The sequence below is a fragment of the Triticum aestivum genome, chromosome 5D (genome assembly GCF_018294505.1).
Source record: "Triticum aestivum cultivar Chinese Spring chromosome 5D, IWGSC CS RefSeq v2.1, whole genome shotgun sequence".
NCBI classification, from domain to species: Eukaryota; Viridiplantae; Streptophyta; class Magnoliopsida; order Poales; family Poaceae; genus Triticum; species Triticum aestivum.
The window spans coordinates 371,254,606-371,277,248 of NC_057808.1; the positions used below are offsets into that span (position 1 = coordinate 371,254,606).

Genomic DNA, 22,643 nt, shown 5'->3' on the forward strand with positions numbered 1-22,643 from the left:
CGTCGTCCAAGACCCAGGAATGGCCTCGCCCGGCAGCAACCACCGCACCCCCAACTAGCCCACACTTAGCAAGACTTCAACAGCAAGCTATCGCCTCACCCACGCATGTGATACGTCTCCATCGTATCTACTTTTCCTCTTATTTTGGACTCTAATTTGCATGATTTGAATAAAACTAACCCGGACTGACGCTGTTTTCAGCAGAACTACCATGGTGTTGTTTTTTGTGCAGAAATAAAAGTTCTCGGAATGGAACGAAACTTTTTGGAGAATTTTTATGGAATGAAAGAAAAATATTGGAGCCAAGAACCACCGGAGGGGGGGCCCCCTGGGTGAGCACAACCCACCAGGGCACCCCGCTCTAGGCGCGCCCAGGTGGGTTGTGCCCACCTGGTGGCCCCGCAGACCCTGATTCCAACTCTATAAAATCCTATTTTTGGAGAAAAAACCAGGGAGAAAGAATTATCGCGTTTCACGAGATGGAGCCGCCACCACCTCCTGTTCTTCATCTGAAGGCCAGATCTGGAGTCCGTTTGGAGCTCCGGAGAGGGGGATCTTCGATCTTCGTCATCACCAACCCTTCTCCATCGCCAATTCCATGATGCTCCCCATCGGGAGTGAGTAATTCCTTCGTAGGCTCGCTGGTCGGTGAGGGAGTTGGATGAGATTCATCATGTAATCGAGTTAGTTTTTTTAGGGCTTGATCCCTAGTATCCATTATGTTTTGAGATTGATGTTGCTATGACTTTGCCATGCTTAATGCTTGTCACTTTGGGCCCGGGTGCCATGATTTCATATCTGAACCGTTTATGTTTTCACCATTATATCTATGTTCTAGATCCGATCTTGCAAGTTATATGCATCCGCTACGTGTTATGATCCGCAAACCCCGAAGTGACAGTATTCAGGATACTTTCCGGTGATGACCGTAGTTTGAGGAGTTCATGTATTCACTATGTGTTAATGCTTTGTTCCGGTTCTCTATTAAAAGGAGGCCTTAATATCCCTTAGTTTCCATATGGACCCCGCTGCCACGGGAGGGTAGGACAAAAGATGTCATACAAGTTCTTTCCATAAGCACGTATGACTATTATAGAATACATGCCTACATTATATTTATGAACTGGAGCTAGTTTTGTATCGCCCTAGGTTATGACTGTTATATGATGAATATCATCCAACGAATTCATCAATCCAATGCCTACGAATTTTTCACATATTGCTTTACCTAAGTTACTATTGTTATTGCTGCTGTCACAACTGCTACAAAACTATTGCTATCACTGTTATCGTTACTATTACTGTTACTACTACTATCAAAATTATCATACTACTGTGCTACTGATCATATTGCTGCAGATAATTAATCTCCAGGTGTGGTTGAATTGACAACTCAGCTGCTAATACTTGCAAATATTCTTTGGCTCCCCTTGCATCGAATCTATAAATTTGGGTTGAATACTCTGTTGGGGAACGCAGTAATTTCAAAAAATTTCCTACGATCACGCAAGATCTATCTAGGAGAAGCATAGCAACGAGTGGGGAGAGTGTGTCCACGTACCCTCGTAGACCGAAAGCGGAAGCGTTTTATCAACGCGGTTGATGTAGTCGTACGTCTTCACGATTCGACCAATCTCAGCACCGAACGTATGGCACCTCCGTGTTCAACACACGTTCAGCTCGATGACGTCCCTCGTACTCTTGATCCAGTTGAGGCCGAAGGAGAGTTCCATCAGCACGACGGCGTGGCGACGGTGATGATGAAGTTACCGGCGCAGGGCTTTGCCTAAGCACTACAACGATATGACCGAGATGTGTAACCATGGAGGGGGGCACCGCACACGGCTAAGAGAAACTTTGATGTCTCTTTGGGGTGCCCCTCCCACATATATAAAGGGGGGAGGGAGGAGGAGGCCGGCCAGGAGGAGGCGCGCCCAAGGGGGGAGTCCTACTCCAAGTAGGATTCGGCCCCCCTTCCTACTTCCACAAGGAGAAGGGGGGAAGGAGAGGGAGAAGAGAAGGAAAGGGGACCCGGCCCCCTAGCCCTAGTCCAATTCGGTTTGGGCTAGGGGGGGGGGGCGCCACACCTTGGCCTGCCTCCTGTCTTCCACCACTAGGTCCATGAGGTCCAATAACATCCGGGGGGGGGGGGGTTCCGGTAACCCCCGGTACTCCGAAACTTATCAGAAACGACCCGAACCATTCCGGTGTCCGCATGTAACCTTCCAATATATCAATCTTTATGTCTCGAGCATTTCGAGACTCCTTGTCATGTCCGTGATCTCATCCGGGACTCCTAGCAACCTTCGGTACATCAAATCACATAAATCATAATACAAATCGTCATCGAACGTTAAGTGTGCGGACCCTACGGGTTCGAGAACTATGTAGACATGACCGAGACACATCTCCGGTCAATAACCAATAGCGGAACCTGGATGCTCATATTGGCTCCTACATACTCTACGAAGATCTTTATCGGTCAAACCGCATAACAACATACGTTGTTCCCTTTGTCATCGGTATGTTACTTGCTCGAGATTCTATCGTCGGTATCATCATACCTAGTTCAACCTTGTTACTGGCAAGTCTCTTTACTCGTTCCGTAATGCATCATCCCGCAACTAACTCATTAGTCATATTGCTTGGAAGGCTTATAGTGATGTGCATTACCGAGAGGGCCCAGAGATACCTTTTCGAAACACGGAGTGACAAATCCTAATCTCGATCTATGCCAACTCAACAAACACCATCGGAGACACCTGTAGATCATCTTTATAATCACCCAGTTACGTTGTGATGTTTGATAGCACACTAAGTGTTCCTCCGGTATTCGGGAGTTGCATAATCTCATAGTCATAGGAACATGTATAAGTCATGAAGAAAGCAATAGCAATAAACTAAATGATCATAGTGCTAAGCTAATGGATGGGTCTTGTCCATCACATCATTCCCTAATGATGTGATCCCGTTCATCAAATGACAACTCATGTCTATGGCTAGGAAACTTAACCATCTTTGATTAACGAGCTAGTCAAGTAGAGGCATACTAGGGACACTCTGTTTGTCTATGTATTCACACATGTACTAAGTTTCCGGTTAATACAATTCTAGCATGAATAGTAAACATTTATCATGATATAAGGAAATATAAATAACAACTTTATTATTGCCTCTAGGGCATATTTCCTTCAGTCTCCCACTTGCACTAGAGTCAATAATCTAGATTACACAGTAATGATTCTAACACCCATGGAGTCTTGGTGCTGATCATGTTTTGCTCGTGAGAGAGGCTTAGTCAACGGGTCTGCAACATTCAGATCCGTATGTATCTTGCAAATCTCTATGTCCCCTTCCAACACTTGATGACGGATGGAATTGAAGCGTCTCTTGATGTGCTTGGTTCTCTTATGAAATCTGGATTCCTTCGCCAAGGCTATTGCTCCAGTATTGTCACAAAAGATTTTCATTGGACCCGATGCACTAGGTATGACACCTAGATCGGATATGGACTCCTTCATCCAGACTCCTTCATTTGCTGCTTCCGAAGCAGCTACGTACTCCGCTTCACACGTAGATCCCGCCACGATGCTTTGCTTAGAACTGCACCAACTGATAGCTCCACCATTCAATATAAACACGTATCCGGTTTGTGACTTAGAGTCATCCGGATGAGTGTCAAAGCTTGCATCGACGTAACCATTTACGACAAGCTCTTTGTCACCTCCATAAACGAGAAACAAATCCTTAGTCCTCTTCAGGTATTTCAGGATGTTCTTGACCGCTGTCCAGTAATCCATTCCTGGATTACTTTGGTACCTCCCTGCTATACTAATAGCAAGGCACACATCAGGTCTGGTACACAAGATTGCATACATGATAGAACCTATAGCTGAAGCATAGGAATGAATTTCATTTTCTCTCTATCTTCTGTGGTCGGGCATTGAGTCTGACTCAAGTTCACACCTTGTAACACAGGCAAGAACCCTTTCTTTGCTTGATCCATTTTGAACTTCTTCAAAACTTTATCAAGGTACACTACAAAAAAAGACACATCCGTGACATTTCGGGCCGAACAAATTTTTTTCCTGTCATACTTATGACACTTCTATGACGATAATTCAAGTATAGATCTTGATGCCCAATATGTAAGCAGCTTCACCGAGGTCTTACATAGAAAAACTCTTATTCAAGTATCCCTTTATGCTATCCAGAAATTCTATATCATTTCCAATCAACAATATGTCATCCACATATAAGATTAGAAATGCTACAGAGCTCCCACTCACTTTCTTGTAAATACATGCTTCTCCAAAATTCTGTATAAAACCATATGCTTTGATCACACTATCAAAACGTTTATTCCAACTCCAAGAGGCTTGCACCAGTCCATAAATGGATCGCTGGAGCTTGCACACTTTGTTAGCATCCTTTGGATTGATAAAACCTTCTGGTTGCATCATATACAACTCTTCTTCCAGAAATCCATTCAGGAATGCAGTTTCGACATCTATTTGCCAAATTTCATAATCATAAAATGCGGCAAGTGCTAACATGATTCGGACAGACTTAAGCATCGCTACGGATGTGAAAGTCTCATCGTAGTCAACTCCTTGAACTTGTCGAAAACCTTTCGCAACAAGTCGAGCTTTGTAAACAGTAACATTACCGTTAGCGTCAGTCTTCTTCTTGAAGATCCATTTATTCTCTATGGCTTGCCGATCATCGAGCAAGTCTACCAAAGTCCAGACTTTGTTCTCATACATGGATCCCATCTCAGATTTCATGGCCTCAAGCCATTTCGCGGAATCTGGGCTCATCATCGCTTCCTCATAGTTTGTAGGTTCGTCATAGCCAAGTAACATGACCTCCAGAATAAGATTACCGTACCACTCTGGTGCGAATCTTACTATGGTTGACCTACGAGGTTCGGTAGTAACTTGATCTGAAGTTTCATGATCATTATCATTAGCTTCCTCACTAATTGGTGTAGGAATCACTGGAACTGATTTCTGTGATGAACTACTTTCCAATTCGGGAGCAGGTACAATTACCTCATCAAGTTCTACTTTCCTCCCACTCACTTCTCGAGAGAAACTCCTTCTCTAGAAAGGATCCATTCTTAGCAATGAATATTTTGCCTTCGGATCTGTGATAGAAGGTGTACCTCTTGGGGAACGCAGTAATTTCAAAAAAAATTCTACGCACACGCTAGATCCATCTAGGTGATGCATAACAACGAGAGGGGAGAGTGTTGTCCACGTACCCTCGTAGACCGAAAGCAGAAGTGTTAAGTAACGCGGTTGATGTAGTCGAACGTCTTCCCCATCCAACCGATCAAGTACCGAACACACGACACCTCCGCGATCTGCACACGTTCAGCTCGGTGACGTCCCTCAAACTCTTGATCCAGTTGAGGCCGAGGGAGAGTTTCGTCAGCACGACGGTGTGGTGACAGTGATGATGAAGTTACCGGCGCAGGGCTTCGCCTAAGCACTTCGACGATATGACCGAGGTGTGTAACTGTGGAGGGGGGCACCGCACACGGCTAAGACAAATCTTGAGTGCCTTTGGGGTGCTCCCCTCCCCCGTATATAAAGGAGGGAGGGAGGAGGCGGCCGGCCTAGCGGGCGCGCCAAGCATAGGGAGTCCTACTAGGACTCCCAAGTCCTAGTAGAATTCCCTTTCCTATTCGGAGTAGGAGAGAAGGAAAGAGAGGGAGAGGGAGAAGGAAAGGGGGCCGCGCCCCCACCCCTTGTCCAATTCGGTTTGGGCAGGGGGGGGGGGGCGCCACCTCTTGGCCCGTCTCCCTCTCTCCACTAAAGCCCAATAAGGCCCATTACTTCTCCCGGCGAATCCCCGTAACTCCCCGGTACTCCGAAAATAACCGAATCACTCGGAACCTTTCCGATGTCCGAATATATCCTTCCAATATATGAATCTTTACCTCTCGACCATTTCGAGACTCCTCGTCACGTCTGTGATCTCATTCGGGACTCCAAACAACCTTCGGTCATGAAATCACATAAACTCATAATACAAATCGTCATCGAACGTTAAGCGTGCGGACCCTACGGGTTCAAGAACTATGTAGACATGACCAAGACTCATCTCCGGTCAATAACCAATAGCGGAACCTGGATGCTCATATTGGCTCCTACAAATTCTACGAAGATCTTTATCGGTCAAACCGCATAACAACATACGTTGTTCCCTTTGTCGTCGGTATGTTACTTGCCCGAGATTCGATCGTCGGTATCACCATACCTAGTTCAATCTCATTACCGGAAAGTCTCTTTACTCGTTCCCTAATGCATCATCCTGCAACTAACTCATTAGTCACATTGTTTGCAAGGCTTATAGTGATGTGCATTACCGAGATGGCCCAGAGATACCTCTCCGATACACGGAGTGACAAATCCTAATCTCGATCTATGCCAACCCAACAAACACCTTCGGAGACACCTGTAGAGCATCTTTGTAATCACCCAGTTAGGTTGTGACATTTGATAGCACACAAGGTGTTCCTCCGGTATTCGGGAGTTGCATAATCTCATAGTCAGAGGAGCATGTATAAGTCATGAAGAAAGCAATAGCAATAAAACTCGACAATCATAATGCTAAGCTAACGGATGGGTCTTGTCCATCACATCATTCTCTAATGATGTGACCCCGTCCATCAAATGACAATACATGTCTATGGTCAGGAAACATAACCATCTTTGATTAACGAGCTAGTCAAGTAGTGGCATACTAGGGACACTCTGTTTTGTCTATGTATTCACACATGCACTAAGTTTCCGGTTAATACAATTCTAGCATGAATAATAAACATTTATCATGATATAAGGAAATGTAAATAAAAACTTTATTATTGCCTCTAGGGCATATTCCCTTCAGTACCTAATAGTCTCCTTTGGGTATCCTATGAAGACACATTTCTCCGATTTGGGTTCGAGCTTATCACGTTGAAGCTTTTTCACATAAGCATCGCAGCCCCAAACGTTAAGAAACAACAACTTGGGTTTCTTGCCAAACCACAGTTCATAAGGTATCGTCTCAACGGGTTTAGATGGTGCCCTATTTAACGTGAATGCAGCCGTCTCTAAAGCATAACCCCAAAACGATAGCGGTAAATCAGTAAGAGACGTCATAGATCGCACCATATCTAATAAAGTGCGGTTACGACGTTCTGACACACCATTACGCTGTGGTGTTCCAGGTGGCGTGAGTTGTGAAACTATTCCACATTGTTTCAAATGAAGACCAAACTCATAACTCAAATATTCACCTCCACGATCAGATCATAGAAACTTTATTTTCTTGTTATGATGATTTTCCACTTCACTCTGAAATTCTTTGAACTTTTCAAATGTTTTAGACTTATGTTTCATCAAGTAGATGTACCCATATCTGCTCAAATCATCTGTGAAGGTCAGAAAATAACGATACCCGCTGCGAGCCTCAACACTCATCGGACCGTATACATCAGTATGTATTATTTCCAACAAGTCTGTTGCTCGCTCCATAGTTCCGGAGAACGGAGTTTTAGTCATTTTGCCCATGAGGCATGGTTCGCAAGCATCAAGTGATTCATAATCAAGTGATTCCAAAAGCCCATCAGCATGGAGTTTCTTCATGCGCTTTACACCAATATGACCCAAATGGCAGTGCCACAAATAAGTTGCACTATCATTATTAAACTTATATCTTTTGGCTTCAATACTATGAATATGTGTATCACTACTATCGAGATTCAACAAAAATAGACCACTCATCGAGGGTGCATGATCATAAAAGATATTACTCATATAAATAGAACAACCATTATTCTCTGATTTAAATGAATAGCCGTCTCGCATCAAACAAGATCCAGATATAATGTTCATGCTTAACGCTGGCACCAAATAACAATTATTCAGGTCTAAAACTAATCCCGAAGGTAGATGTAGAGGTAGCGTGCTGACGGCGATCACATTGACTTTGGAACCATTTCCCACGCGCATCGTCACCTCGTCCTTAGCCAATCTTCGCTTAATCCGTAGTCCCTATTTCGAGTTGGAAATATGAGCAACAGAACCAGTATCAAATACCGAGGCACTACTGCGAGCATTAGTAAGGTATACATCAATAACATGTATATCAAATATACCTTTCACTTTGCCATCCTTCTTATCCTCCAAATACTTGGGACAGTTCTGCTTCCAGTGACCAGTCCCTTTGCAGTAGAAGCACTCAGTCTCAGGCTTAGGTCCAGACTTGGGCTTCTTCACTTGAGCAGGAACTTGCTTGCCGTTCTTCTTGAAGTTCCCTTTCTTCCCTTTACCCTTTTTCTTGAAACTAGTGGTCTTGTTGACCATCAACACTTGATGCTCCTTCTTGATTTCTACCTCTGCAGCCTTTAGCATCGGGAAGAGCTCGGGAATAGTCTTGTTCATCCCTTGCATATTATAGTTCATCACGAAGCTTTTGTAGCTTGGTGGCAGTGATCGAAGAACTCTGTCAATGACACTATCATCAGCAAGATTAACTCCCAGTTGAGTCAAGTGGTTGTGGTACCCAGACATTATGAGTATATGTTCACTGACATAACTATTCTCCTCCATCTTGCAGCTATAGAACTTATTGGAGACTTCATATCTCTCAATCCGGGCATTTGCTTGAAATATTAACTTCAACTCCTGGAACATCTCATAGGCTCCATGACGTTCAAAACGTCATTGAAGTCCCAGTTCTAAGCCGTAAAGCATGGCACACTGAACTATCGAGTAGTCATCAGATTTGCTCTGCCAGGCGTTCACAACGTCCGGTGTTGCTCCTGCAGCGGGTCTTGCACCTAGCGGTGCTTCCAGGACGTAATTCTTCTATGCAGCAATGAGGATAATCCTCAAGGTACGAACCCAGTCCGTGTAGTTGCTACCATCATCTTTCAGCTTAGCTTTCTCTAGGAACACATTAAAATTCAAAGGAACAGTAGCACGGGCCATTGATCTACAACAACATAGACATGCAAAATACTATTAGGTACTAAGTTCATGATAAATTAAAGTTCAATTAATCATATTACTTAAACTCCCACTTAGATAGACATCCCTCTAATCATCTAAGTGATCACGTGATCCAAATCAACTAAACCATGTCCGATCATCACGTGAGATGGAGTAGTTTTCAATGGTGAACATCACTATGTTGATCATATCTACTATATGATTCACGCTCGACCTTTCGGTCTCAGTGTTCCGAGGCCATATCTGCATATGCTAGGCTCGTCAAGTTTAACTCGAGTATTCTGCGTGTGCAAAACTGGCTTGCACCCGTTGTATGTGAACGTAGAGCTTACCACACTCGATCATCACGTGGTGTCTCGACACGACGAACTGTACCAACGGTGCATACTCAGGGAGAACACTTGTACCTTGAAATTTAGTGAGAGATCATCTTATAATGCGACTGCCGTACTAAGCAAAATAAGATGCATAATGGATAAACATCACATCATTATAAGTGATATGATATGGCCATCATCATCTTGTGCCTTTGATCTCCATCTCCAAAGCACCGTTATGATCACCATCGTCACCGGCTTGACACCTTGATCTTCATCGTAGCATTGTTGTCGTCTCGCCAACTATTGCTTCCACGACTATCGCTACCGCTTAGTGATAAAGTAAAGCAATTACATGGCAATTGCATTTCATACAATAAAGTGACAACCATAAGGCTCCTGCCAGTTGCCGATAACTTTTACAAAACATGATCATCTCATACATCAATTTATATATCATCACGCCTTGACCATATCACATCAGAGCAAGCCCTGCAAAAACAAGTTAGACGTCCTCTACTTTGTTGTTGCAGGTTTTACGTGGATGCTACGGGCTTAGCAAGAACCGTTCTTACTTACGCATCAAAACCACAACGATTTTTCATCAAGTGTGATGTTTTAACCTTCAACAAGGATCGGGCGTAGCAACACTCGATTCAACTAAAGCTGGAGAAAAAGACACCCACTAGCCACCTGTGTGCGAAGCACGTCAGTAGAACCAGTCTCATGAACGCGGTCATGTAATGTCGGTCTGGGCCGCTTCATCCAACAATACTGCCGAATCAAAGTATGACTATTATCGCCCACAAATCTTTGTGTTCTACTCGTGCATATAACATCTACGCATAGACCTGGCTCGGATGCCACTGTTGGGGAATGCAGTAATTTCAAAAAATTTCCTACGATCACGCAAGATCTATCTAGGAGAAGCATAGCAACGAGTGGGGAGAGTGTGTCCACGTACCCTCGTAGACCGAAAGTGGAAGCGTTTTATCAACACGGTAACCCCCGGTACTCCGAAACTTATCCGAAACGACCCGAACCATTCCGGTGTCCGAATGTAACCTTCCAATATATCAATCTTTATGTCTCAACAATTTCGAGACTCCTCGTCATGTCCGTGATCTCATCCGGGACTCCGAACAACCTTTGGTACATCAAATCACATAACTCATAATACAAATCGTCATCGAACGTTAACATGCGGACTCTACGGGTTCGAGAACTATGTAGACATGACCTAGACACATCTCCGGTCAATAACCAATAGCGGAACCTGGATGCTCATATTGGCTCCAACATATTCTACGAAGATCTTTATCGGTCAAACCGCATAACAACATACGTTGTTCCCTTTGTCATCGGTATGCTACTTGCCCGAGATTCGATCATCGGTATCATCATACCTAGTTAAATCTCGTTACTAGCAAGTCTCTTTACTCGTTCCGTAATGCATCATCCCGCAACTAACTCATTAGTCATATTGCTTGCAAGGCTTATAGTGATGTGCATTACCGAGAGGGCCCAGAGATACCTCTCCGAAACACGGAGTGACAAATCCTAATCTCGATCTATGCCAACTCAACAAACACCATCGGAGACACCTGTAGAGCATCTTTATAATCACCCAGTTACATTGTGACGTTTGATAGCACACTAAGTGTTCCTCCGGTATTCGGGAGTTGCATAATCTCAGAGTCATAGGAACATGTATAAGTCATGAAGAAAGCAATAGCAATAAACTAAACGATCATAGTGCTAAGCTAACGGATGGGTCTTGTCCATCACATCATTCTCTAATGATGTGATCCCGTTCATCAAATGAAAACTTATGTCTATGGCTAGGAAACTTAACCATCTTTGATTAACGAGCTAGTCAAGTATAGGCATACTAGGGACACTCTGTTTGTCTATGTATTCACACATGTACTAAGTTTCCGGTTAATACAATTCTAGCATGAATAATAAAAATTTATCATGATATAAGGAAATATAAGTAACAACTTTATTATTGCCTCTAGGGCATATTTCCTTCATACTCTACCCTCGAAAACTATTGCGATCCCCTACACTTGCGGGTTATCATCATGGTGCGGTTGATCTGTGCTCGCAGGGCCTATGAGTCATGCGGCAGGTCAGCAGGCGGGCCAGGGGTTGGACAAGACGCATGGGGTGAATCATTCACCCATGCCACTGCATGGCGCACACCTGTACCAAGACATGTCACGCCCCACGCAGGGGTCACCATGGTCGGTAGTGGCAAGACAGGCATTCATTCTCGGAAGACAGAAGGCATCGACACTTCACCCAAGCATTTAATACGCTCACCTACCTGGTTGGACCCAGGCTAGTTCCTTAGCATCAAAGCCGTTTTGTTATCCGTTGAGATATAAAAGGAGGACCAGGCTGTAGAGAGAGACATCTTTTGGAGCGGTAGAAAAGAGAGCTGACCTTTTCCAGAGAAAAAGGTTGGACACTTGGTAGAACACTAGTAGGAGCACACAACGCTTCCCGTTCCGGGAAGGACTTGTAGCTCGCAATCTACCAACATATCCCGAGGCATCACAAGATCAGCGTCAGACTATCAGGGATCGCCAAGGCCAAGGTGCGCGCACCTGCATCGACAGAAGCCGAGAAACTCGTCGACAGTCTGACGCGCTTGTGAACCTTAAAGATGTAGAATGCTCCGATGAGGACGTGGACGACTTGCCTTGTGGGGGCAGGTTGTGCCGCGTTCACCCTGGAGTTACACTGCATCAAGTGGGCGAGGCAGTTACGTCCAGGTCTTTCTGTTCAGTATGATGGGAGACCAACCCTGTTGAGTTCCTTAGCATCTACACCGTCGCTATTGTGGGTGCTGGCGGCAGGAAGCGAGCACTTGTAAACTGGTTTCCCATGGCGCTCAAGCCCATCATTCGCTCATGGCTCATGAATCTTCCAGAGAATTCCATTTCATCATGGGATGATCTATGCAAGCAATTCATGGGCGCCTTCCAAGGAGGGTTCAAGCGACCAAGGATGCCCAACAATCTGCACCTCCTTGTGTAGAAGTCGGGGGAACCATTGCACAAGTACATACAACACTTCAGCCAAGTGCAGCACAACATCCCCGATATTGACCTAACTAGGGCCATCACTACGTTCCATGCGAATGTTCGTCAGCCGAAGATCAGGGAGAAGCTCAACACTCGCAAGGTGCGCATCGTTGCCGAGCTCTTTGATCTTGCCGACAAGTGCGCTCGGGCGAAGGAAGGAAGGAGGACACTGGATATGGCATGAACCCAGCCATCACGGTACCGACAGTTGCATAAATTATAGATAATAAGCATTAAACATACAAAATTATTGATACGTCTCCAATGTATCATAGCTCCAAAGTGCATAGCCCTACCCACAATCCCCCATAGGCCTTATATAGCCCCCATATGGAAATCTCCATGTTTGTATGTTTGTCATGCGAGGGTAGGAGCTTGCACCGAATTGGTGTTCAACATGTTGATGCTTCCACGTATCCCACATGGATTCCTAATACTTCATACTAATAATACCCATTAGTCGGTGGTGTTCTACCTAGGTTCCCTAGTGCGTATTTGGGCCCAGAGAGGTCCATTCCTATGGTCTTTGCTGCACTGAGCCTTTTATAATTTGACTTATTATGGTCACCAGGCACCTGCCGCAAGTGTCATGTTGGGAATGGCTTGAGTGGGAGGTGAAAACCAACAATATAAACTAGACATGGTCATGATAATAACTATCAATATGAAGCTAGAGTTTGGCAAAAATAAATAGAATAAAGGTTAATATTTGACCATGAAGTAACACATTTTTATTTATTCAATACAAATGGAAATACAACTTTTGTTGTCAACCAATACAACCACTTGGTCCACCATAATTGAATGTATAACCCTTCTTAAATTCAAGAAATAAATCATTTGCATCATAACAATCTGGCCTATCAACTAACTTGGCCACCTTAGTCGAAAAGGGGTCAAAAGCTTGACCCTTGGAGTTGTACTTCTTAATGTGGTTGAAGTAGGTAGATTTCTTCTCATCATAATCAGGGAAGTGTCCACTACCCATTGGAGGACCATGTGCATTCTTTAAGTAATTCACAAATTTGGTCAATGCTTGTATACGTTTTGTTCCAAGGCAAAGCTCCTTTGGAAAATGTCCCAAGAATGATGGTTTTTCTAAATCATGACGGTGCACCACCCAATCTCCAGAATTTGGATCCTGTAGTTAATGAGGGTTTGATAACATTTGTGAACAATAAATTTCATGCACAAGAAGATTATAAACACTTTTTAATTTTGAACAATCTTGGGTGGTGTACAATTCCTATATGGTTCAATGTTTCATACTTACATAATGAAATGCCATAGCGTATTAAATAGTAACCATGTGAATTTAGGCATAACTAATTTCATATTCATAAAATACCTCTTTATTATTTTTAACCCTCCATTTTAAATAGTTGCAATCCACTAACTAATATTCCTATTCATGTAGCCAAGCCACATTAGCAAGTCATTCATGTTAGCTATAAGTTCAATTGTTTGTACTACTTTAATTTCTATCCATGCAACCATGCCACATCAACAAGTCATGCATGTTAGTTATAAGTTATATTTTTCACAATGCTAGTTTTTCACTTTTTCTATCCATGGATCCTTGCCACATCAACACGTCATTCATGTCCTCGTAACTTACAATTTTTGCATTAATTTTTGGTTTATCATGAATTTATATGTGTTGGACGCTCAGAGAATACCTATGTAGTCCATTTTTCACATTTCTGCTAGAAAAAGGAACTCTATTAACTACAAGCCATTTTCTCTCTCTTTTTATAGCTATTCTTACAATATCTATTTATGCATTGCATTCAACAAAGGTTCATACGAAAAGATGCGGGTATTGTCTACTTATCATAGATATAGTAGAAAATATATAAGCTTATATAGACATAGTAATCTTTAGACTAGGATGAATGTTGTACCTTGTTGATGCTAAGCCTGATGTAGTGATCTTGTATGCCATAAACTGATGGAGGAGCAATGGCTTGTCCAGGCACCAGCTCCACTCCACTTGCAGGTACATATCCCGCGCATTGTGAGTTGTAGCACCCCTTGGATTTCAAGTCCTTCTAAGAAATAAAAATGAAACATATATTACTGTTTATGTAAAGAGACTTATACTTAGTCCAGTAATGCCTCTAACTACTACAAAATACCAGAAAATAATATGTGGATAACAATAATATACAACTTATTAAAATGACATTTGTTACACTTACAGTCCAATATGTAAAGAAGCGAATATCTCTGTTATTGTACAAAGAGGGGGAAATCTGCAAGCAAAACCAAATTATGAAATAGTAATTTACTCAAAAGCATTTGTGTTTACTAGGATCAGTGATATGTTTGTATGTGGAATTCAACTTGAATTAATTTGTAGTGTCCTCCATCTTGACAATAAATATGTAAGAATGCTCCAGATTCTTGAGAGGTTTCTTGATTTGGTGAAGCCCATATACTCATTTCAGCTCGAAGGCCATAGAATTGTCCTGGCTCGGTGTGCCACATTGCATACTAGTGATACAAAAGTATACTTCAAATTAGTGAAGAACCAGAACAACTATAGATCAGAACATAATAAACAAGTGATGGTGTGCCTTATTGGCCGTGGTACGAGGTTTTCCTACCACACATTTATAGTGTGGATTTTTTTTCATGCTCATTTGGAGCTAATTTATATTTATTTTTTCAGCCTCGTTTCTAGTTTGCTTCTCAATGTTTGATGTCATTCCTACGCAGTTAGACCTTTTGTGGTGATGCATGATTTAGCTTGCAAATATATGATTGAGGTGGATAATAAGTGAATGTGGATTTCTACTATTTTTCTTATGATTTGAATAAGTCATGGTTAGGCCAAAAAATACCTTGAATTTTCCTTTTATATATATCACATGTCGTTTTAGCATACATTGTGATATATTTTTATGGTGAATGTTCACCCAGAAATGAACAAACATTCCAAATCTAACACATGAAAACGTAGAGATAAATCTAAGAGAGGGAGGGGAGGGAGAGAGAGAGTACATGAGAAATAATGCTGCTGCCTTCATCCGTGAAATTAGCTCTGGAAAGCGTAATGGTTTAGGTCTTAAAAGAGTGGTGTGCTGCAAATGGAAATGTAAGTTCATGTCTAGTTAGCATATATAATTGGTGTACAAAGTCTCTGAAAGATATAAGTAATTTTTTCACCTATGGTGTCCTAAATTTTAGTTGGGAACATAAGCTATAGTTCTAAATAAGTAAAAAAATTAGTAATAATGAATATTAAGCGGTCAAGTAGATGCAAGAATGGGATGAACACATAAACTAACTGGCAAAGATTGGCATGTGTTCAAAGCTAAAAGTAAAATATTTTTACCTTCTCATTCATCTGTAGATTGCCATCAGCATCTATTGATTCAACCAAGGTAGGGTAGCAAGGATTGAACAAAAAGCATAGTAAGACCAATATCACGATATAATCACCTCCCATTAGTATTGTGAATTGTGTTCCTTCTAATGAAACACACGTAACTATGTGATTCCTTATGTACTTGTATGTTGTTTGGAGAACACACCTTATATAGAGTTAAACCCCATTCTATATTTGGAATGCTTCAATTGCATCATACTGATGATTCACTCAACATTTAATCAGTAGTCATCTAGTGCACCATTCTTTCTTGAATATGGATAAAAATCAAATTTTCAATTAATATTCATTAACTATGGACTTGGTTTACATCCAATTAATGATTGATCCATACCTATGTTTTTATATGGATATAGATCCATTTATACATCAATATTCATTAATATTGGACTTGATTTACATCCAAATTAAGAATGGATGTTTGACTATCTATATTTTCTATATGGAAAAGCAGTTGTTGTGTCAATGTTACTTTAAGTCTGGACTCGATTTACATATAATGAATGTTTGCTTGATCATATCACTACCAAAAAAATACACTTCCATGATGATACGTGTTTGTCACAGTAGGTCACATTTTCTGTCCTGGATGTACATCCATGATGATTTTATGACAGAATCAAGATAGTCATACCTGTGCTGTCTTAGAAGTGTTCCATGAAAATACCAAAATTATCATCACGGAAGTGTCCATTTCCATGACGATAAATGGTGCGTCATGGAAGTGCTTTCGTCAAGGGTAACCGACACATGGCATCCACTGTAACGGGTCACCGTTAAGCTATCGGGTTCCGGTTTGGATCCGATAACCCGTTAACAGCCCGGACCAATGGGGATTTTCCACGTGTAAAATTCTCATACGCCGACGGATCCACGTGTCGGCTCAGCGTTGGGACAGATGTCATCCAGCGAATGGACGGGACGCGCCTATGATATGTCAACACGTGGCTTGGCCCAACAGTGGCCCATTCAGGTCAAAAGGCCGACCCGTTTGACTTGGTCAAAAGATAATGGCCTGACCCACTAAAAGCCTGTTAACGGTTTGTTTGCATATAGCCAATTTACAGCCCGCTAACTCCCGGCCCATTATGGCCTATCCGAATTAGGCCTAGTAGCATCATTTGGGCCATCCAATATGATTCCAACCCGTTGTTACTTTCGGCCCATGTATGGCCCATGACGTCTTTCGGCCCATATGAGGCCCTTTATAACTCTTGGCCCATTAATGGCCTGTGGTGAACCTGGCCCATAATGAACAGTATATCGCTTTATACCCATTAACGGGCCATTATTCCATTGGGCTATTTCCAGCCCATGTTATCTTTCGGCCTTCTAAAGACCCATTTATTCTTTGGCTGATTTGCAGCATTCGGTTACTTACGGTCCGTTACTGGCCTGTTCCGCTTGTGCGGCAAATTCAGCCCGTGGTTAAAGTAGGCCCGTTTGTGGCCCGTTAATCCATTGGGCCATGTTGGGGATATAACCCCATAGTGTGAACCGCCCAGGAGGGGTCGGGTTACATTGTTGGCGACTCAATGATGAAGCCTAAACAGGCCCAAGAAGCCAAGACATGAAGCCTGGAGGCAGCTTACGAGGCGGGCTGATAAAGGCCTAAGACCCAGAGATGGCGTGAGACCCGGAGGTGTAAGCCGCCCGGCGGCGAGTTGCTTAGCAAGGCAAGGCGACTTACAACCAGGGTCGGTCACGTTGTATGATCCGACTTGGATTCTTGTAAGCCCAGGGCCTCGACCTGTCTATATAAAGGCGAGTCCCTCCGGCGGGTTAAACCTAAGTTACAATCAATCGAGAGCTAGGTTAAGCGATTTTGCTCCCTTGTAATTGATACTCAAGCAATAGTCAACAAAAGCAGGAGTAGGCTTTTACCTCAATCGTGAGGGGCCGAACCTGGGTAAACTCGTCTCTCTCATCCCGTTCAACCCATTTAAGCTAATCACCATAGCCATAGCCTCACACCTAAGTCCTTTCACAGGGGCATCTGCCATGACAAAACCACGACAGTTGGTGCCCACCATGGGGCTAGAGCACGGTGGTACGCCGTTGGTAGGATGACCAAGAGTCGCCGCGGCAAGCTCTATATCGATGATGCCAGATGGGGCCCCGAGGCCGACTCAATCGAGTACGGGTACCGGGTCCCCTTCGGCGGAATTCATGTTTTCATTGGAAAGTTGGTGGATCTGAGCCCAAGCCGGACATCTACACCGACAACGTCAAGCCAGCTCGGCGCGCGTAACCTGCCCGGGTTCAACCCGGCCGGAAGCGCGTTTTCGTTGGTTTCACACATGGCGCGGATCTTGCGTAGGATTATGGAGAGACTCTCATTTACTCAGGTGATGAGTCCTCGACCGGAGAGACGGAATCGATCTATCAGCTTCCAGACAACAGGCTTGGGGGCTATTCTGATGGCGACAGTATTCCGGACCCCTATGAGCCTCCGTGCCGGGCTGCTATCTTCATGGCTAGCACATGTCCGGTTCTTCATCAACAACTGTGGCTATGACGTCTGGATCGACTGTTGTTGCGAAAGCTGGGGCTGGCGGCTCAGTTAGGCCATCGGCTCAAGTTTTGTCAGATCTCCTGGGTACTTTGACAACTTCTGCGAGCAACAGAGGTTGCTGCAGCAAATCAAGCAGAGCGCAATGCAGAAATTGTAAAGATTCAGGCGGAGATCACTAAGGCCCGTGATGATATCAACGCAGAGAATACCAGGATGGCAGAGGAACAGGCTCAGATCGCGGCTGATGTCGGCGTTCTAGGAACGGGGGTCCCCAGACTTGCCTGCCTGTGGCCCATGGCGTGGCTCCACCAGCGGCCCTGGACGGCCCATCTTCACCAGCAAACACCCAAGACCCTCGCGAAGGGCCAAGGCTCGCGAGGCAGACGACACAAGACCTCCTCCGGGGCAGCCTCACCAGGCTGGCTTGCGAGGGGCGGAGAGATCAAGGCAAGGGGAACCTCACGAAGTTCCCATGACATAAGCCATGACAACCCAGACCAGGTGGGCGCGAGCGTGCACAGTGTCCTCATTTCCTCTTTGGTGCTAAAGAAGCAAGCGCAGGCGAGGAGTCCTGAGGCATCAGGCAAATGTTTTCATATCGGTGCAACGAGACCAAGACCAGAAGGACGGCAAGGCGGAGGTCACCGTGGAGCCCAAGACAGCGTCACTACCAAAGCCTTTGGCAGGCGAAGATCACCTTTAGTCAGGATAGCTTGTGCTAGCTGCCCCCTTCAAACTGGCCATTGTGGCATCCCTTCCCGCTCAATATTTGGGAAGAGGACCAGGGCCTCTATAAATAGGACTAGCCACCACCATAGGAGGCAAGGGATCTTGGACTAGACCATCCTCACCCACACAAGCCCACCAAGCACAAGAAGACCTCTCCTCAGGAGGCTGTTCTTCCCTTGTACTGTTCATCCTCAGCCCAAGAGGCAATCCACCACACCACACTGGAGTAGGGTATTACACCACAACGGTGGCCCGAACCAGTATAAATCTTGTATCCCTTTGTTCTTTGGGTTCATCGAGCTAGGCCGTGCGATCTTGATGCGAGCGAGCTAGAGGGGGGAGAGATCTTCATGCGCACCCCAATGTTCGAACCTCAAGGGTTTTGCCGGAACCCGAAATCCGACATTTGGCGTGCCAGGTAGAGGTGCGCCGGAGCCACTCCTCCACCAATCGATCCGCCAACGCTCCGCGGTTCCGATGTCCGGCGACCCGAGGACCAACGCCGACCGCTGGGCAGCTTGGCCAGCCCGGGTGGCGTTGTCCGCCCAAGAAGACCTCAACCCCGCGCCCAGGCGGCACGCGCACCGCCAAACGCCGTGGGGCGCGGGCGGCACGGTCAAACACCATCCACCCTTATTCCACGACAAGCGCGGGCAGCCGCAAGGGCCTAGAGCTATGCTGCAGCCACGACGCCGCACACCCGACGGGAACAAGCAAACATGAGGGCCGCGCTCACGGTGGCTCGGGAGCTGCTGCGATGCCGACTGATGGAGAGCGGCCGGGATACATTGCTGGAGCGCGTCGCAGAGCTACTAGACGCTGCAGCCTCGGGGGCACCGCCATTCTGCTCCCTACTTACGCCTCAGGCCACGGCCGGATCGCACGGCGGGTCTCGCCGCGCCCGCGTGCCCCCGGGCGCGCCAGGAGGTTTCATCAACACAAGCGCGACCAGCAGCACCGGACGCCCAATCGCGCTCGCGCCAGCTCCTCCTAGCGCGGGCACAAGCGTTTCCACCTGTGGCCCCAGCGGGGTGCCACCCTACCATCCTCAGAGCGGCGCGCTGGGCCAGGCAACATGGAGCGTGGGGCACTTCGGCGAGGTCTTCGGGGTGGCGGTCTCGGAGGCCTACGTGCCCCGCATGATGGACCAGGAGTACACGCCAGAAGACGACCCTGGCACGTTCCTTGAGCCGGGCTGGGAGGAGGAGGCACTAGAAGGTTAGGCCTTCCAGGAGCCACCGGGGAGCCACGTCGACCACGCCGGCGACAACATCTACAGGGTACAGCTTGAAGGAAATATGCCCTAGAGGCAATAATAAAGTATTATTTATTTCCTTATATCATGATAAATGTTTATTATTCATGCTAGAATTGTATTAACCGGAAACATAATACATGTGTGAATACATAGACAAACAGTGTGTCACTAGTATGTCTCTACTTGACTAGCTCGTTAATCAAAGATGGTTATGTTTCCTAGCCATAGACATGGGTTGTCATTTGATTAACGGGATCACCTCATTAGGAGAATGACGTGATTGACTTGACCCATTCCGTTAGCCTAGCACCCGATCGTTTAGTATGTTGCTATTGCTTTCTTCATGACTTATACATGTTCCTTTGACTATAAGATTATGCAACTCCCGTTTACTGGAGGAACACTTTGTGTGCTACCAAACGTCACAACATAAATGGGTGATATAAAGGTGCTCTATAGGTGTCTCCAAAGGTACTCGTTGGGTTGGCGTATTTCGAGATTAGGATTTGTCACTCCGATTGTCGGAGAGGTATCTCTGGGCCCACTCAGTAATGCACATCACTATAAGCCTTGCAAGCATTGTGACTAATGAGTTAGTTGCGGGATGATGTATTACGGAACGAGTAAAGAGACTTGCCGGTAACGAGATTGAACTAGGTATCGAGATACCGACGATCGAATCTCGGGCAAGTAACATACCGATGACAAAGGGAACAACGTATGTTGTTATGCGGTCTGACCGATAAAGATCTTCGTAGAATATGTGGGAACCAATATGAGCATCCAGGTTCCGCTATTGGTTATTGACCGGAGAGGTGTCTCCGTCATGTCTACATAGTTCTCGAACCCGTAGGGTCCGCACGCTTAAAGTTACGATGACAGTTATATTATGAGTTTATATGTTTTGATGTACCGAAGGTTGTTCGGAGTCCCGGATGTGATCACGGACATGACGAGGAGTCTCGAAATGGTCGAGACATAAAGATTGATATATTGGACGACTATATTCGGACACTGGAAGTGTGCCGGAGAAGTTTCGGATAAAACCGGAGTGCCGGAGGGTTACCGGAACCCCCCGGGGAAGTATTGGGCCTTAGTGGGCCTTGAGCGGAGAGAGAGGGCAGCAGCCAGGAGGTGGCGCGCCCCCTCCCATGAGGAGGCCGAATTGGACTAGGGGAGGGGGGCGCAGCCCCTCTTTCCCTCTCCCTCTCCCTCTCTTTCCTTCCCCCCTCTCTTCCTAGTTGGACTAGGAAAGGGGAGTCCTACTCCTACTAGGAGGAGGACTCCCCCCTCTCCTTGGCGCGCCCAAAGGCAGCCGGCCTCCCCCTTGCTCCTTTATATACGGGGGCAGGGGGGTACCTCTAGACACACTTGATATACGATATTTTAGCCGTGTGCGGTGCCCCCCTCCACCATATTACACCTCGATAATACCGTTGTGGAGCTTAGGCGAAGCCCTGCGTCGGTGGAACATCATCATCGTCACCATGCCGTCGTGCTGACGAAAATCTCCCTCAACACTCGGCTGGATCGGAGTTCGAGGGACGTCATCGAGCTGAACGTGTGCAAAACTCGGAGGTGCCGTGCGTTCGGTACTTGATCGGTCGGATTGTGAAGACGTACGACTACATCAACCGCGTTGTGATAACGCTTCCGCTGTCGGTCTACGAGGGTACCTGGACAACACTCTCCCCTCTCGTTGCTATGCATCACCATGATCTTGCGTGTGCGTAGGAATTTTTTTGAAATTACTACGTTCACCAACAGTGGCATCCGAGCCTGGTTTTATGCGTTGATGCTATGCACGAGTAGAACACAAGTGAGTTGTGGGCGATATAAGTCATACTGCTTAACAGCATGTCATACTTTGGTTCAGCGGTATTGTGAGATGAAGCGGCCCGGACCGACATTACGCGTACGCTTACGCGAGACTGGTCTCACCGTTGGGAGCACTCGTTGCTTAAAGGTGACTGGCGGGTGTCTGTCTCTCTCACTTTAGTTGAACCGAGTGTGGCTACGCCCGGTCCTTGCGAAGGTTAAAACAGCACCAACTTGACAAACTATCATTGCGGTTTTGATGCGTAGGTAAGAACGGTTCTTGCTAAGCCCGTAGCAGCCACGTAAAACTTGCAACAACAAAGTAGAGGACGTCTAACTTGTTTTTGCAGGGCATGTTGTGATGTGATATGGTCAAGACATGACGCTATATTTTATTGTATGAGATGATCATGTTTTGTAACCGAGTTATCGGCAACTGGCAGGAGCCATATAGTTGTTGCTTTATTGTATGCAATGCAATCGCCATGTAATTGTTTTACTTTATCACT

General features: G+C 45.3%; 1 pseudogene; it reads right to left on the bottom strand.

The window, feature by feature from the left end:
- Nucleotides 1-13,189: 13,189 nt before the first annotated feature.
- On the bottom strand, nt 13,190-15,874 carry LOC123124968 (uncharacterized; annotated as a pseudogene).
- Between the last annotated feature and the right edge of the window lie 6,769 nt (nt 15,875-22,643).